Consider the following 15,493-nt stretch of genomic DNA (forward strand, 5'->3'; position numbering starts at 1 on the left):
TGATCTTCCTGCCTTAGTATCTCAGGCCCACCGCACGAGACAACACCCTCTGCTGTCCAACGGGGTCTGTGGCCCTGAGATTGGCCAGCCCCTCCATGTATCTGGTCAGCGTTCCCTCAGAGACACCCCACTTCCAGCATTGCAGAAGCATGAGGTGAGGGCCTGCAGTGTTCGGTCTCATTGAGGGTGTTTGACAAGCCGGGAGCCATGACCTGGGAGACCTGGCCCGCATTCCCTGGGATGGCCGCCCTCAGCACAGGTCCCAGTGCAGAACGTTAGACACCAGCCTCAAGCAGCCTGACCTTCCACTGCTGCCTGGATCCCAAGCCTCAGCTGACCCAGGCAGCCTCGGCGGCCATGGTGTGACGGACAGCACCAGCCTTTGCAGGTCCGGGGGTTGAGAGCCAGGATCTGGCCCCGGCAATGCCGCCCACATGGAAGCAAAACTGACCCTGCCCACCTGCTGCAGACCTGTGTCCCTGGCCGAGGTTGCTTTCTGTGATGTTGGACATTATGAGGGGTATGGCACTGCTCTCCCCTCCTGGAACCCCTGGCTCTGACCACCTGGACTTGACCTGACCCCCTCCTGGTCACTGTGGCCAAACACCCACTCTCACCCCAGGCACCCTAGGCCCCAGCTGGTGCCCCATGACACCTGCAGCCCACCTCTGTCTTTGCTCCACCCACCCCTGCGTGGCGCCGGTCAGGTGCAAACCTGGCTCCAGTGTCTAAATGTCCATCATCCTCAGACCAAAAAACAAAAAAACAAACAAACAAACAAAAAAAAAGTGTTTTTTTTTTTCAGATAAATATTCTTTTATTTCCATACTCTTTGTGACATTTGTGGCACAGGTATTCAATCTCACAGGGATGTTAAAACCCACACTTGGAGGGTGCCCAGGGTGCTTAGGAGCCGTGGATTTGGACACTCACAGGCCCAGCCTAAGGGTCCTGGGGGAAGCTAATCCTCCAGGTCACCTGTCAGGTAGATGGGCTTCCTTGGGCAACAGGTGACCCTACCAGGACAAGGGGAACTAGCAGGGACTCGATGGCACCACACAGCAGCCACCTGTTCTGACAATGTGACACAGGCCAACTAATGCCCAGGAGAAGCCACAGCAGAGCTGCCTGGGTTGGTGCCGGAGCAACAGGCAGAAGTGACTGTTGCCCCTCTCTCCCTCCCCACTCGGGGTGTGGATTTCAATGTGTGCAGCCTCCTGGGATCTCAGTGGAGCAGAGAATAATGGGATGCAGAGTCTCTTGGCGATCTGTGGAATCCCCTAACCCCAGGGGTCTCACCCAGGATGATTCTGTACTCAGGCGTCACTAGGCCATGTCTGGGGACATCTGTGGTGGTCATGTCTGGGGGTGCTCCTGGCATGGAGTGGGCAGAGGCCAGGGACACTGCTCAGCACCCCACAGTGTCCAGGATGCCCCTACCCCAGAGAAGGATTGGGCCCGACGTCCACAGGGCCTGGGGAGAAGCCCAGGCTAAAGTGAAACCTCTGTTGTTAAGGTGTCCATGGGTTGCATGGCAAGTCACAGAGGCTACTCCGTGTGTTAGGGATTTTGGGATCATGAGCATTAATCAGCGCCCTCCCAACCCTGAGCTCCTGGAGGTTGAGACAGTGTCCCCAACTTTCCAGGCTTCCACTGTGGGTGTGATGCTGCCTCGAGTTACAGCTTCTTGAGAATTGCACGAGGCCCAGTGACTCAGCAGCCCAGGCCTGTCTCCCCTTTGCTGCCCATCTGTGGCCATTATAGAGTGGCCACCTGCATCCCAACCCCAACACAGGTGCTGGCTGTTGTTCACAGCTCCCCTGAGTCCAGGGAACTTTCTCAGCCCCCTGCAGCTGCATCTCAGCAGCTGTGATTCTCATCAGAAGACATCATGCCCCGGGAAGCTCTCTGTCCTTCCACCCGGGACCTGAGAGAGAGGGTGAGCTTTCCCAGCAGAGGAAGCAACATGGGGTACGCAGGTGAGGCCAGAGGGGCAGAAGAGGTACCTGGGTCTGCAACTGGGAATGTTTCTGACCAGGCAGAGAATCTAAAGCCAAATGCTCAGGGAGGATCTGGTGAGTCTATGCAGGTCACATCCTCCTGATCCTCCTGGTGTCTTTTTTTTTTTTTTTTTTTTCTGAGATGGAGTCTCACTCTGTCGCCAGGCCAGGCTGGAATGCAGTGGTGCAATCTCTTCTTACTGCAACCTCCACCTCCTGGGTTCAAGTGCTTCTCCTGCCTCAGCCTCTGGAGTAACTGGGACTACAGGCACACACCACCATGCCTAGCTAATTTTTGTATTTTTAGTAGATACAGAGGTTTCACTGCCAGGATGGTCTCAATCTCTTAACCTCATGATCCACCCACCTTGGCCTCCCAAAGTTTTGGGATTACAGGCATGAGCCTCCACACCTGGCTCCTCCTGGTGTCTTCTTGCTGCTGCAACTCTCTGTGGTGAAACCTCCAACCCAGTGGTCTTCACATGGGGCTGATCCTGGCCACTGGGTGACACTGGGCAATGTCTGGGGACATCTGTGGTTGTCACAACTTGGAGGGGAGGCTCCTGGCCTGGAGTGGCATGGGATGCTGCTCAGTACCCTGCAGTGCTCAGAATGGCCCCACCCCAGAGAAGCACCAGCCCATGTGTCCACAGTGCTCAGGGGGAAACCCAAGATTATATCAAGGACTTAGTGGTTTAGGTTTATGTGTCAGAAAGATGGCAGCCTCGTGATGAGGACACAGAGGGGCCAGACCCAAAGCAGGAGTCTGACACCCCTCCTGACACCTAAGGATGCCAGCAAGACAATGCCTGTCAAGGGGGTGGAGGTGGTAAAAAGAAGTCAGTAACTGACCACCCTTGTAGAAGCCGGACTGGCAGAATTTAGTGACTGGACATCTGTGAGCAGAGAGGAAGGGACAAGGGACAAAGCAGGGGCAGGTCAGATTGGAATGTCTCAGAAACTGTAATTTAGGAAAGTCCTAGGAAATGCATGCTTGAAAACGTATGTATTTGTAGGGAAGATATGTATGGGAATACATGTGTGTATATGCATGTATATATGAAGATGAGTGTGTGCCTCTATATTCATCTGATATCTACCTTTCTAGCTTATCTGTCTATATCCACCCATTCTCCATCCAGCTATCCATCTAGTCAGCATTCACCCACCCAGGCATCTATCCACTTACCTACCCATCCTTTCATCCATCCATCCATCCATACATACATACATACATCCATCCATTATCCATCCATCTATGCATTGGATCTGTCCACTCAGGCATCTATCCACTTATCCTCTCATTCATTCACCCCTCCGTCCACCATCCATCCATCCATGCATCCAACATTCATCCAGCCATTCATGCAATCGTCCAACCACTCAGCCATCCACCATCCATACATTCACTCACCCATGATTCCACTCATCTATTCATCCATCGTCCATCTGTCCATCCACACATTCATCTATCCAGCCATTCATTTATCTATCCATCCATCCACCTACCCATCCATCCATTATCCATCCATGCATCCACCCACCCGGCCATCAACCCATGTAGTCATCCATCCATCCATCCATCCACCCAGGCACCAACCCACCTAGTCATCCATCCATCTATCCATCTATCCATCCATCCATCCATCTACCCACTCATCCACCCTCCCATCCACTGACCCATCCCACCCACCCATCCACCCAACCATGCATCCATTCATACATTCTTCCATCCACCCATCCACCTATCCATACACTCATTCACCCATCCACCCATCTACTCATCTACCAATTCATCCATCCACTCACCCATCTATCCAGCCATTCATTTATCCATCCATCCACCCACCAACCCATTCATTCATCTATCCATCTATCCATCCATCCATCTATCCACGTATACATCCAGCCAGAGCCATCTATCCATTCACCCAACCACCAACCCACTTAGTCATCATCCATCCATCTGTCCATTTATTCATCCATCCATTCACCCATCTGACCTAGCCATCCACCCAACCATGTATCCACTCATCCATCCTTCCACCTACTCCTCCACCTATCCATCCACCCATTCACCTACCCACCCATCTACTCATCTACCCAACCATCCACCCACCCACCTATCTACCCAGTTACCCACCCACCCACCTGCCATCTGCCTATCCACCCACCAACCTACCCACCCACCAATCCATCTGTCCGGCCATCCATCCGTCCTCCCACCCATCCATCTGTCCAGCCATCCATCTGTCCTCCCACTCACCAATCTGTCCACCCACCCATCAGTACATCCATCCATCAGTCCACCTATCCATCTGTCCAGTAATCCTAAGAAGTCATTTTGTTTTTCAGGCTCCTCTGGGCTGAGACAGTTTCCCATGTGTTCTTGTTTCTGGTACCCTGAACAGTCATGAGGAGGTCTGGTCAGGTGTTTTGTAGCTTGTCCCTTAATTGCATATGTCCAGTGTCTTTCTCATGGTCAGACTGGAGTGATGGGTTTTAGGGAGAAAGACCTCAGATGTGAAGGCCTTCATGTCACATTCCATCAAGAGCACATAATAGCCACATGACTTCTCACTGCTGATGAGCTTCATCACCTGGCACAGTAGTGTATGCCAGGTTTCTCCACTGTCATTAGGATTTAACGGTGACATTCTTTTCCTTTTTCTTTCTTTCTTTTTTTTTTTTAAGATTGAGTCTCACTCTGTCACCCAGACTGAAGTGTAATGGCATGATCTCTGCTCACTGCAACCTCCACCTACCAGGCTCAAGCGATTCTCCTGCCTCAGCCTCCCGAGTAGCTGTGATTACAGGCACCCACTACCATGCCTGGCTAATTTTTATATTTTTAGTAGAGAAGGGTTTTCATCATGTTGGCCAGGCTGGTTTCAAACTCCTCACTTCAAATGATCTGCCCCTCTTAGCCTCTCAAAATGCTGGGGTTACAGGCATGTGCCACCTTGCTTGGCCCAAGGTAACATTCTATTGGATCCACACATAGTATTCACTCTGAGTTCCTATTGAGATATGCTTGCCTGTGTGTGTGTGTGTGTGTGTTTGTGAATTCTGTCTCCTTTTTCACTTGAGCCCTTGGCTGTCGAATGTCAGGGCTGGGATTTGCACTCATGCTGGCTCATTTCCAGAGCATGTGAGTGTTCTTCCCTCCCCCTCCTTCCCTTTCAGCCTCAGCTGAGCTCTTGGGGGAAACTGTATTTCTGCTTATGATCTACAAACATTTCCTCTCAGTTGACATTAACATGAAAAAAGATTGATACATAAAAATCAACACCGAGTGGTGATTATCAGGGAACAGCGACACTTCATAGCCACACTCAGAAACATTTGGAGGTACATGTACTGAAACATCACAATATGTACAATTATAATTATGTACAATTATGTAAATTATGTACAATTATTATGCGTCTTTAAAAATAAATAGAGATAGAGTCTCACTCTGTCACCCAGGCTGGAGTGCAGTGGTGAAATCATAGCTTCGTAACCTCAAACTGTTGGGCTCAATGTATCCTCCTGCCTCAGCCTCTCAAAGTGTTGGAATTAGAGGCTTACACTACCACGCCTGGCCAAAAATAATAATTTTAAAAAAGAGAAACATTTGAAGGGGACAAATTAAAATGAAACCACATTATCATGCCATGGCAAGGCTCAGCAGTGTTCTGCCTATAAAATTCCTCTTTGTCCAGTGCAGCGGCTCACACCTGTAATTCTAACGCTCTGGAGGGCAAGGTGGGAGGATCCCTTGAGCCAAGGAATTCGAGACCAGCCTGGGCAACACAACCCATTTTATTATTTTATTATCTATTAAAAATAAACACAGGAGCACGCTGAGCCGGCCCCGACGTGGGGCCGCACGGGAACAAAAGCGGGTGGACAGGGGACCCAAGCCATGACGGCTGAGCGGGGCTGCCTGCCGCCCGCCGAGCCCGCCCCCTCGCCCCCGCGCCTTCTTGCAGAGCCAGCGAGCCTGTTCCACAGCCTGGACGACCGTCGCGCGGCTGCTGCACCTGCGCGAGATCGAGTCCCGCTGACAGAATGCCGACGCGCCCGCGCTGCCCCGCGGGGGGCTCCAGGGCCTGTGCCAGGTGGCCCCGGCCAGCGGCGACTTGATCTTCGAGCGCTTCGTGGCCGGCCTGCGCACCTCGCTGCTGAGGCTGACGGCCCCCCAGGGGACCAGTCGCCGCCTCCGCCGCTGCTGCAGCTCCTGGTGTGGGTGCCCCCCTACTAGCCGTGGCCTGTCCTGGAGAGGAAGGCCCTGCCCCTGGGCGTGCGCGCTCTCAGGCCGGCCTCAGGGGTGCGGACCCGCAGCCCGGAGCAGCTGTGCCCCCAGTCCAGGCGGCACCTGTCCCGCGGAGCCCGAACAGCCCCAGAGCGCGGCGCTGGAATGGAGCCCGAGCGCGGACGCAGATGCAGCGGCCTGCAGGCCCTGGAGGCGGACTCAGGGGATGCCCGGAGGCCGGGTGCCCGAGGGGAACGTCGGAGGCTCACCATCACCGACGGCGTGGGCTGCGGCCTGCCGAAGCAGGTGAAGGAGCTGGAGCAGGAGGAGGTGCTGCTGCAGGGTTCGGAGATGATGGCGCGGGGCAGCGGCTGGTACCAGCAGCAGCAGCAGGAGTGCCGGAGCGCCAGCAAGCCTGGGCCAGAGCAGAGCCCGTGCCGACTTCGGGGCCGCGGGGAGCCCCGCCCACTGGGGCGGCTACTGCCCGAGGTACAGGAGGTGTCCCGGGGCCTGGGGGAGCTGCTGGCTGCGGCCTGTGCCAGCCGGGCCCTGCCCACTCCTCCTCCCGGCCCCCTGCCCTGCCCTGCCCTGACGTCCACCTTGCCCCGGCTGGCAGCAGCAGACCATCCTCATGCCGAAGGTGCAGAACCGACTCCTCACCCAGGAGGTGGCCGAGAAGAGTGAGTGCATCACGCAGCTGGAGCAGGAGGAGTCCCGCTCATTTAGCAGCTGTGGAGGCCCCGCCCTGAGCCTGCAGGACGACGGGGCTCTGGACTCCACCTTCATGCAGCCCGTGTGAGGCCAGCAGGTCCCCAGGGCCGGCCTGGCACTCAGCCCTGCGACAGCAGGCGCCCCTCGCACTCATCCTCTCTGTCTGGAGACCCCCGGCGGGCCCAGGCGCCTGCCTGCCCCCCTTGCCATCGGGCTCCCCAGGCCCGCCCCAGGCTGACCTCGCGCCCAGCCCTGGACTCGGTTTTGGCCCCTGGTGCTGACATGGGCTGGGGCACATCATCTAAATCGCCCATGTTTTTCTTTTTTCTCATCTGGAAGCAGGGACGCTGTCTCCCAACACGCACACTTACCAAGGTTGTCAAGAGACCACGTGAATGTTTGGTAAACTAGGAAGCCCCAGCAGAGATGCTGGAGCCAGATTATTACCGCCCTGCTTCTTGCCATTACTTCCAGGCCTGTGTTTCTCTGCCCAGCCAGCAACAGGGCAGGGGGAGGCTCCCAGCTAATCCGACTTGAATCTCAGCTGTGGGTGGGAGCACGCTGTCTGGAGGCTCCGCAGACATCTGTGTAGGTGGAGAACAGGGAAGATGGGGAGGGGAAAGTGGGGGAGATGGAGCCCGCGGGGATGTTCACCCAAATTTTTGATTCATAGAGCAGAAGCCTTCTCCCTTCTTTTTTAATTCCTGAAAAGAAAGCTCTTTTCCTCCAAACACAGTCTTCCAACAGCCCCCCAGCCCCAGGCCCATAGCTGGCCAGTAATTAGCCCCTAACGAGGACTAGGTGTCCTGGTGACTTGAGAAGGAAAAACAAGGGACAAGTTGTGGAATCAACGGCTTCACCACCACTGAGGCCAGCCTGGCACAGCCTCCATCCCAGGCCTCCCAGGGTACCCGTATGGAAGCACTTAGGTTTGCCCAGATCCCCACAGAACAGCAGCAACTGGTTTCTTAGTCAACCACACAGCAGGCATTTATTGCACACCTACTGTATGCAGCAGCCTCTGGGGGGGGAAGGTTCAAGCTTTGCCACAAGGGAGGTGATATGTGTAAAGCTGTATGTATACCACAAACCACAGGGATGTGTAGGATGACAGAGACAGAGGAAAAAGGATAAGCATTTATTGAGCACCTACTGAATGCCAGGCCCTCGGCTAGGCACTTGAGGTACATTAAAGCATTTAATCCTCATCAACCCAATTTTACAAATGAGGAAACTGCCATAGAGAGGTGAGGGGACTTCACGGTTTGACGGCCAAATAGGAGAGCTGGGATTGGAACCCAGGCCTCTGTGGTTTCAAGAGAAACCAAAACCCCGTGTGGGCCAGACACCATCACATCTCAAAAGTCCTGTCGCTAACCCCGCCGGGGCGCAGTCCGGGCTGTGGCTCACCTCCAGCCCCCGCTCTGGCGGTGGCTTGGACCCTGGCTATGATGGCCAGACTTGCACCCGCAGGTGAGTGAGGGGCCTGAGACCCCGACCCAGCCTGGTAGAACTAGAGGGGTTCCTCACCTCGGGGAGGGAAAAAGGACAGGAGGAGCCAGAAGTGGCCCCAGAGCAGGACTCAAGCAGGCTGCGCTTCTCCCACCACAGGCTGGGGTTGCCAGGGATCAACCCTGGGGCGGACACGGACCCCGCTATCTCAGGTTATGGGGTTTCTAGCTAGCCAAGGCTGTCCAGTTGGGGACGAGGGCAGGCGACCCAGGCATGGATGGCCTAGGGTGTGGCTCTGCCCGTCTGGAGTGTCCAAGACACCCGGTGGGGTCACCCCAGTGCTGGCCAGACTTAATTTGCCAGACAAGTTTGAGGTGGCCATGTTGGGGCCCAAAGGGACCCAGTGACAGTGAGAGGTGGGTACTGCAGCCTCAGATGCCCTGGGCCAGGAACGTGCAGTGCTGCAAGGTGGGAAACAAGGAAGGTGCCACCCTGCCCTCCCCGTGAGGAGACCCACACACCCCTCCAGCTGCTCCCCAGCTCTGCCCCTTCTCCCTCTGCTTGCTCCCCTGTGGACCCATCTGTCTATCCGCCACTCCCCTCTCCTTCTGCCCTTCTCTCCCTGTTCCTGTTGGTGACAGGCGGGACCCCCCCACTCACCACCCACTCAGCCTTCTAGAGGCAGAGCTGGTGCCCCTCAGATGCCCCGTCCCCCGGCGGGGGCTTGTCCTACAGATAGCCCTGGACCTCCACTGCCACACCTCCTCGTCCTGGCACTGATGCCTAACCCAGCCGAGGCTGAATGGAAGTCTGCTTTCAGAGAGGTGCAGGGATACATCCCCTCTCTGTCCCGATGCCAGAAACCCCACATGACAGCGTTCTTCCTTCAGCCAAGGCAGCTCCAGTTATGCCATGGGAACTGCGACCTCAGGGCACACCCGTCATCACCTCCCATGCGTGATTCAGTGCCTCAGCTTCCTCTTCGAGACCATTCCCAAGAGCAACATGGAGCGAGGAAGGGCCTGAGCCTCCTTCAACCGGGCCCAGGCCACACCCTTCTCCCCTTCAGATGGAGCAGCCAGCTCTCAGAGAGGGCATCACGGGGTTCCTGGAAGGGAAGTGAGTCAAGGGAGGACCCGCCGGGGTGAATCAGTGCTGGATGCCCAGGCTCCCTGTTCCTGTCTGCAGGGACCAGATTCCCTAAGATTTCAGGGCCTGAGGGAAGGGCTGGGCCTCCAGGGAGATGGGAAGGGAGCATCCAGGGTGACCCGGGCGGTCAGCTCATCCAGGCCCAGCCTCCAGCCAAGGAGGGATTCCAACGCTCCCACCTCCTTGGGCTTCAACTGAGAGCCATTCTCAAATCCCTTCTCAGCCCTGACAATGTGCAGCCTATACACTTCCTCCGTGAGCGCCACACACACCCCACTCCCCTCCCGCCGTTATCGCCAGCCGCCAGGCCCACCTGCTGAGGCCCATCCCCGGGCCCCCAGGCTGGCAGCACTAAAAGGCCCTTCTTGTCCTGCCTGGATGGGCTGGCATAGGGAGGGAGGCTCAGTTACACTTGGCTCTGGAACAGTTTTCTCGAGTCTGGGTGGGCTGGGCCAAGGGCGCTGGCCCCGGAGCCCTGCCCTGCTCCAGAGGCCTGGGGTAGCACGCAAGTTGCACACAAGGCTCAGTGCCTGTCCCGAGCACAGCCGGTCCCCACAAGCCATCCTCAGAGGCAGCAGGATCTACCCTGCTTCAATTTCTTGTACCTGGTGCCCCTTTGGCCCTGCTTGCTAAGACATGCCCACCAGTTCTGAGTCCCCACCCAGGTAACACAAAAGCCCTCTCTGCCAGGTACACCCACCTGGGTCCCACTTCGACCCCTCACATTCTGCCTTTCAAAGTCAGCAATGCCAGGCCAGGGAAGAGGTGTGGGAGTCACCTCCCTGCCTGCCCTGCTCTCACTCTGACCCTCAGACTGGAAGGTCGCCTCCTTCCTTCTCTGCCTGTCCTTCCAGCATCAGCTCAAATCCAGTCTCCTCCCATGCTTGGCTCTCTGCGGGGGCCTCCCACACAGCTCAGAAGGAGCTGGAGACCGCATCTGTCATCACACTCACAGTGGCCCAAGCCTAGCCCCCCGCGCAGGCTGGGAGCACCCTCAAAGCAGGGCGGGGGGGGGGTCTTCCTGGGCTGCTGGGGGAGTTGGAAATAGCCATGACGTCCACACTTACTGGCATAGACAGATGAGGGCACGTGCACACGGCCACTCTCACAGACCTGGCCGAGGTGGCAGAGACCAGGAGACCAGCATGGCTACTGCCTCCGTCTCCAAGTCCCCTACCTTGAAGACCTGGGCCACTGGCACTTGTGGGAAAGGAAGTGAGCACAGGATGGGGACGGGTGCCACACTGAGCTCTGTTCTATTCAAGGCCAGGAGCAAATGAACAAGAGGCTGTGGGTCTGGCCTGGAGCCTGGTCCCTCCCTGGTCTCTCTGCTCCTTCACTGCCTCACCCCGACTCCCACCCCATCCAGCTCTCCACTTGCCTCCAACAGGCCCTCTGCCCCAGCTGTCAGTTCTATAGAGGCTTCCAGAGCTCAGACCCTTCCTCCAGCTGCGGGCTTAGGCCGGGTTTCAAATTTACCGTATGACTCTTCCTCCTGAGTTTGTACGAGAAGTGTCTGAATGAACTGACTTTGTATGAACAGTTTTGTCCTTAGCACTCCATGGGGCAAGGGTTCCCAGCTCTCTCCGCTTCTCAGGAGGGTCCGTAACTCCAAACAGGAGAGGCCAGCTGTCTCCTCCAGGGACACCCCAGCATGCCACTAACTATGTTGTCACTCCTGCAGCCCACAGCAGCCCTGCAGGTCAGGAAACAGTCCCCACAACCGGCTCTTTTTTTATTATTGAGATGAGGTCTTTCCATGTCCCCCAGGGCTGGAGCAATCTCGGCTCACTGCAGCCTCAACCTCTGAGGGTCAAGCGATCTTCCCACCTCAGCCTCCTGAGTTGCTGGGACTTCAGGTGCGTACCACCACACCAGAGTAATTACTTTTTTTAGAGATGAGGTCTCACTGTGTTGTCCAGGCTGGTCTCGAATCCCTGGGCTCAAGCAGTCCTCCTGCCTTGGCCTTCCGAAGGCTGGAATTACAGGTGTGAGCCACCACACCTGTCCAGCATTCCCATCTTACAGATGAGGAAACTGAGGCTCAGAGAAAAGCAGGGACTGTCTCAAGTCACTCTTTGGGCACACAGGCCGTGGTGTTCTCATTCACCCCACCAGCAGCGAGCTTCCCCACATCAGGTCAGCGGGGCAGCCACCCACCAGTGGCTCCAACCCCAGGAGGGGAGAGAGAGAAGTCTGCAGGGACAGACAGCTCCCTGAGGACACCAGATGTTTGTTCTTGTCTCCCCATCTCCCACCCGCCACCGTTCTCTGCCTCTCCAACACCCCCCCTGCTTTCTCACAGCCTAAGCAAACCCCCTTCAATAAAGCACCCCCCAAAAGCCAGGGTTGCCGATGAAGCCTTGATTGTCTCTGATGTAGGGTGATGGCTGTAGGGCTGCCATCAAGGTGGCCGGGTGGCAGGGGTGGGCTCCGCAGGGACAGAATCTGTCCTATTGAGCATTCCTGCCCCTCACTCAGCTCCTCCCCATGCCCAGGCCAGCTCCCAGCCTGTGGAAGGGCCCACCACTGTGCCAGCCCTGGCATTAGCCAGTCCTCCAGCCATCACTCCTGCTTCAACACGCCCACGTGTGGATCTCCCACGGCCTAACAGTTTGGGTGTGTCAGCGAGGCTGCCTCCCTTCCCAGAACTTACTGCAGAAACCCCTGAGCTGCATCAGACCCCCATGGATCCTGGGGAAACCCCGGGCTCAGAGAGAGGAGCCTGCTTGTTCGGAGTCACACAGTAAGTCCTCAGCAGGTTGGGGGGGGGGGGGGTGCTGTGTCCCTGGTTTGGGTGGAAGCTTCACCCCCGGGACCCACAGCTCCCCAGGAGCAGACATCCCACGTGCTGTTCTCAGGGGTCTCCCCATGTTGTAGGCTCGCAGCCCAGCCCCCAGAGGGGTGTAGAGATCTCTGAGCCAACCGGAGATTTTCAGGCAAATCCCTGAAAAGGTCCTGTACCTGCGCTCCTGGCCTTAGCCTGCGGGGCCCTACAGAAGGAGGACGGACCTCAAGCCGGGACCCTCAGCGCCTTCTCCTGGAGAGAGGTACGGCTGTGACAGGCCCAGGGCTGCAGCCAGCTCCGGGCACCAGTGAAGGGAGCCCCGGGACTCCCATCTGGGGTTTGCACAGAGGAGTCGGGAGTCGCATGTCGGAAGCACCTCTGCTTTCCACACTGCGTCTGCTTTCTTCCGCACAACTCCTCCGGGAGCTGGAGCCTGTTCTCCCCATTTCCACAGTGGAAACGGGGGCCCTGAAAGAGTCAGTCTCCTCCTGCCCCCAAAGGCAGGACGCGGAGGGTGCTGCTGGGGCCTGACCGCCAGCCCTGGGCCTGCCCCGAGGTGGAAGAGCACCTCGTCCGCTACGTGCACGATGGGAGTGAGACACTGACAGACAGTTTCGTCCCGACGGTGAACGCCTCCGAGACGGACTGCCAGAGCCATCCTGTGGCCTTCACTGTCACCGTCCTGCCTGGCAATGACCAACCCCCCTTCCTCAGCACAAACACCAGCCTGCAGGTGAGAGCATCCCTGGGACCCCCCATGTCTGCTTCGAGAAAGAGGCCAGCGTCCCCTCCCTTCTGGCACAGAGCTCCCCCTCTCTAAGCCTCAGTTTCCTCCTCTGCAAATGGGGTGCTGCCATGTGCCTCACGCGGTGGCTGGAAGGAGAGATGTGAGATTGTGCTGAAACGGAACAAGGTGGGAGGTTTTGCTGTTGGACGCTCGCAGGCACGGCAGGCAGACTTCTGAACGGCCCCGCGTGGCTCTGCTGCTGCTTCTCCCGTGGCTCAGGACCAGAACACCTGCCAGAATCACTTACAAGCCCTTAAGGGCAGGCGCCAGGGCAGGAGCCATTAAGTTTCCCACCTTCACCCCAGCAAGTGAAGGCATGGCCTGGCTGCCCAAACTCCTGCCCCTTGTGCCCCAGCAGAGCAGGGCCCCCATTCGCAGGGGTGGAAGTGGAGGTCCGGAAATGGGCTGGAACCTGTCATGGCTACACAGGTAGCTCTGCTGGAACGGAAGGGGCGTGCGTTTACTAAGCCCATGTGGCAGGGCTCTGAACGCCAGCTTCTGGGGGGCATCCTCCCCGGTCAGGAGCCACTGAAAGTTCCGCAGAGGGCCGACTTGGGCTGTCTCTGATGTGGGGCACTGGGGGGCTTTGGTGGTCTAGGATGTGCCCATTGAGGTGGCCTGGTGGTGGGGAGGTCGCTGAAGAGTGAGTGGGACACAGCGCTCAGGAACCACAGGCCGGGATGGCTGAGTGGCAGCGCGGCCACCAGGTGGGGCCATCCACCCGTGTTTGCTCCAGGAGCACAGCGCTGGGGCCCTGCCCCCCACATTAAGGCCCCTCCTGCCAAGGATGGGCCTGAGGGCTCCCTGGGGCTGGGGAAGAGGACCCAGGACTGCCAAAGAGCTCCATTTTCCGGGCATGTGAGCCCCATGCCAGCACTGCCCGCAAATAATTGGCCCAGCAAGACCAGACCTCAGGACCTCAGGAACCTGTGCCTGCTCTGCTTGCACGTGGGAGGCCTGAAGCGGGGTCCCCTTCACCCAGCATGAGCAGGGCCCGGAACTGCTCTGGAAGCACCTGGCCCGTCCCAGCGCTGCTTCTGTGCCGAGGACACTGCCAGCCATCGGCCCCCACTCTCTGCGCGTCCACCCCTCCCTCAGCTGGAAGGAGGGCCCATTTCCAAAATCACTGTTCCCACCGTGCCCAGCCCCTGCCAGACACACATGGAGGGCCTGAAAGGAGACCCCGACGCCATCAGCGAGGCAAATTAGGGAGCACTGTTGGTCAGGGTTGGAGGTTTCCGGGGGTGAGAACTTGGTGAGGGTGAGAGCTGGTGCCTTCCTGGGCAGGGGACACAAGCTGGCCTTGAGGGACATGCGGGCCTAGGACGGATAGAGAGCAGGAAGGCTGGGCCTGGAGGGGGCTTTCCCTGGGGCCTTCCCTGGGGTGACAGGGAAGGTGAATGCGGGGAGGGCCCCTTGTGCAGGGGAGCCGGAGCGGCGCCAGCCTGGATGCCAGCTGAGGCCTGAGCTGCAGTGGGGTTGGAGTCCTGGTGGCCGCCCAGGCTGGGGATGAAGGGGTGGGTGAGCGTGGCAGGGCAGAACCGTCACAGGCCCGTGTCCCCAGATGTGGAAGGGGGCCACGGCGCCCATCCCTGCGGAGGCTCTGAGGAGCACGGACGGCGACTCCGGGCCTGAGGACCTGGTCTACACCATCGAGCAGCCCAGCAACGGGCGGGTGGCGCTGCGGGCGGCGCCGGGCCCCGAGGTGCGCAGCTTCACACAGGCCCAGCTGGACGGCGGGATCGTGCTGTTCTCACACAGAGGTGGGTGCTGAGGGCGGGCCCCGGGTTCCTGCTGCCCATGGGAGAGCCCCGAGGTGGGAAGCCAGCTCGGGCCAGCGGACCCAATGCCCCCGTCCCCAGGAGCCCTGGACGGAGGCTTCCGCTTCAGCCTCCCTGACGGGCGAGCACGCTTCCTCCGGACACTTCTTCCGAGTGACAGCCCAGAAGCAGGTGCTCCTCTCGCTGGAGGGCAGCCGGACCCTCACTGTCCGCCCAGGTGCCTGTGCTGACCGTGGGCTTCCTGGCTGCTGGAAGCCCGAGAGGAGCTCAAGGTCACACGCCAGGATGATGCTGCCTCTCTGCAGCCACAGGCCTGGGCCTGGGTCCCAAAGGCTGACAGTCTCTTCTGCCTCTGGCAGGGTCCGTGCAGCCACTCAGCAGCCAGAGCCTCAGAGTCAGCTCCAGCGCCGGGGCGACCCCCAGCTCCTGCTCTACCATGTGGTGCGATGCCGGCCTGGGCGGCTGTTCTGTGAATCCCCAGCCCCAAAGGCAGCCCCCTTCATCTGTGACTCAGTCTGTTGTAGTGGTGAGCTGACACATCCAGGTGTGACCGAGCCCCTCTGTGGCATGCCCCTGCCCTGTTCT

At 58.2% G+C, this 15,493-nt stretch overlaps 1 pseudogene; it reads left to right on the forward strand.

Annotated features, from left to right (window-relative positions):
• The first annotated feature begins 5,910 nt into the window (after window positions 1–5,910).
• LOC101041100 (suppressor APC domain-containing protein 2 pseudogene) lies at window positions 5,911–7,039 on the forward strand (annotated as a pseudogene).
• The last annotated feature ends 8,454 nt before the right edge of the window (window positions 7,040–15,493 follow it).

This window comes from Saimiri boliviensis, chromosome 1, assembly GCF_048565385.1.
Source record: "Saimiri boliviensis isolate mSaiBol1 chromosome 1, mSaiBol1.pri, whole genome shotgun sequence".
In the NCBI taxonomy this organism is placed as follows: domain Eukaryota; kingdom Metazoa; phylum Chordata; class Mammalia; order Primates; family Cebidae; genus Saimiri; species Saimiri boliviensis.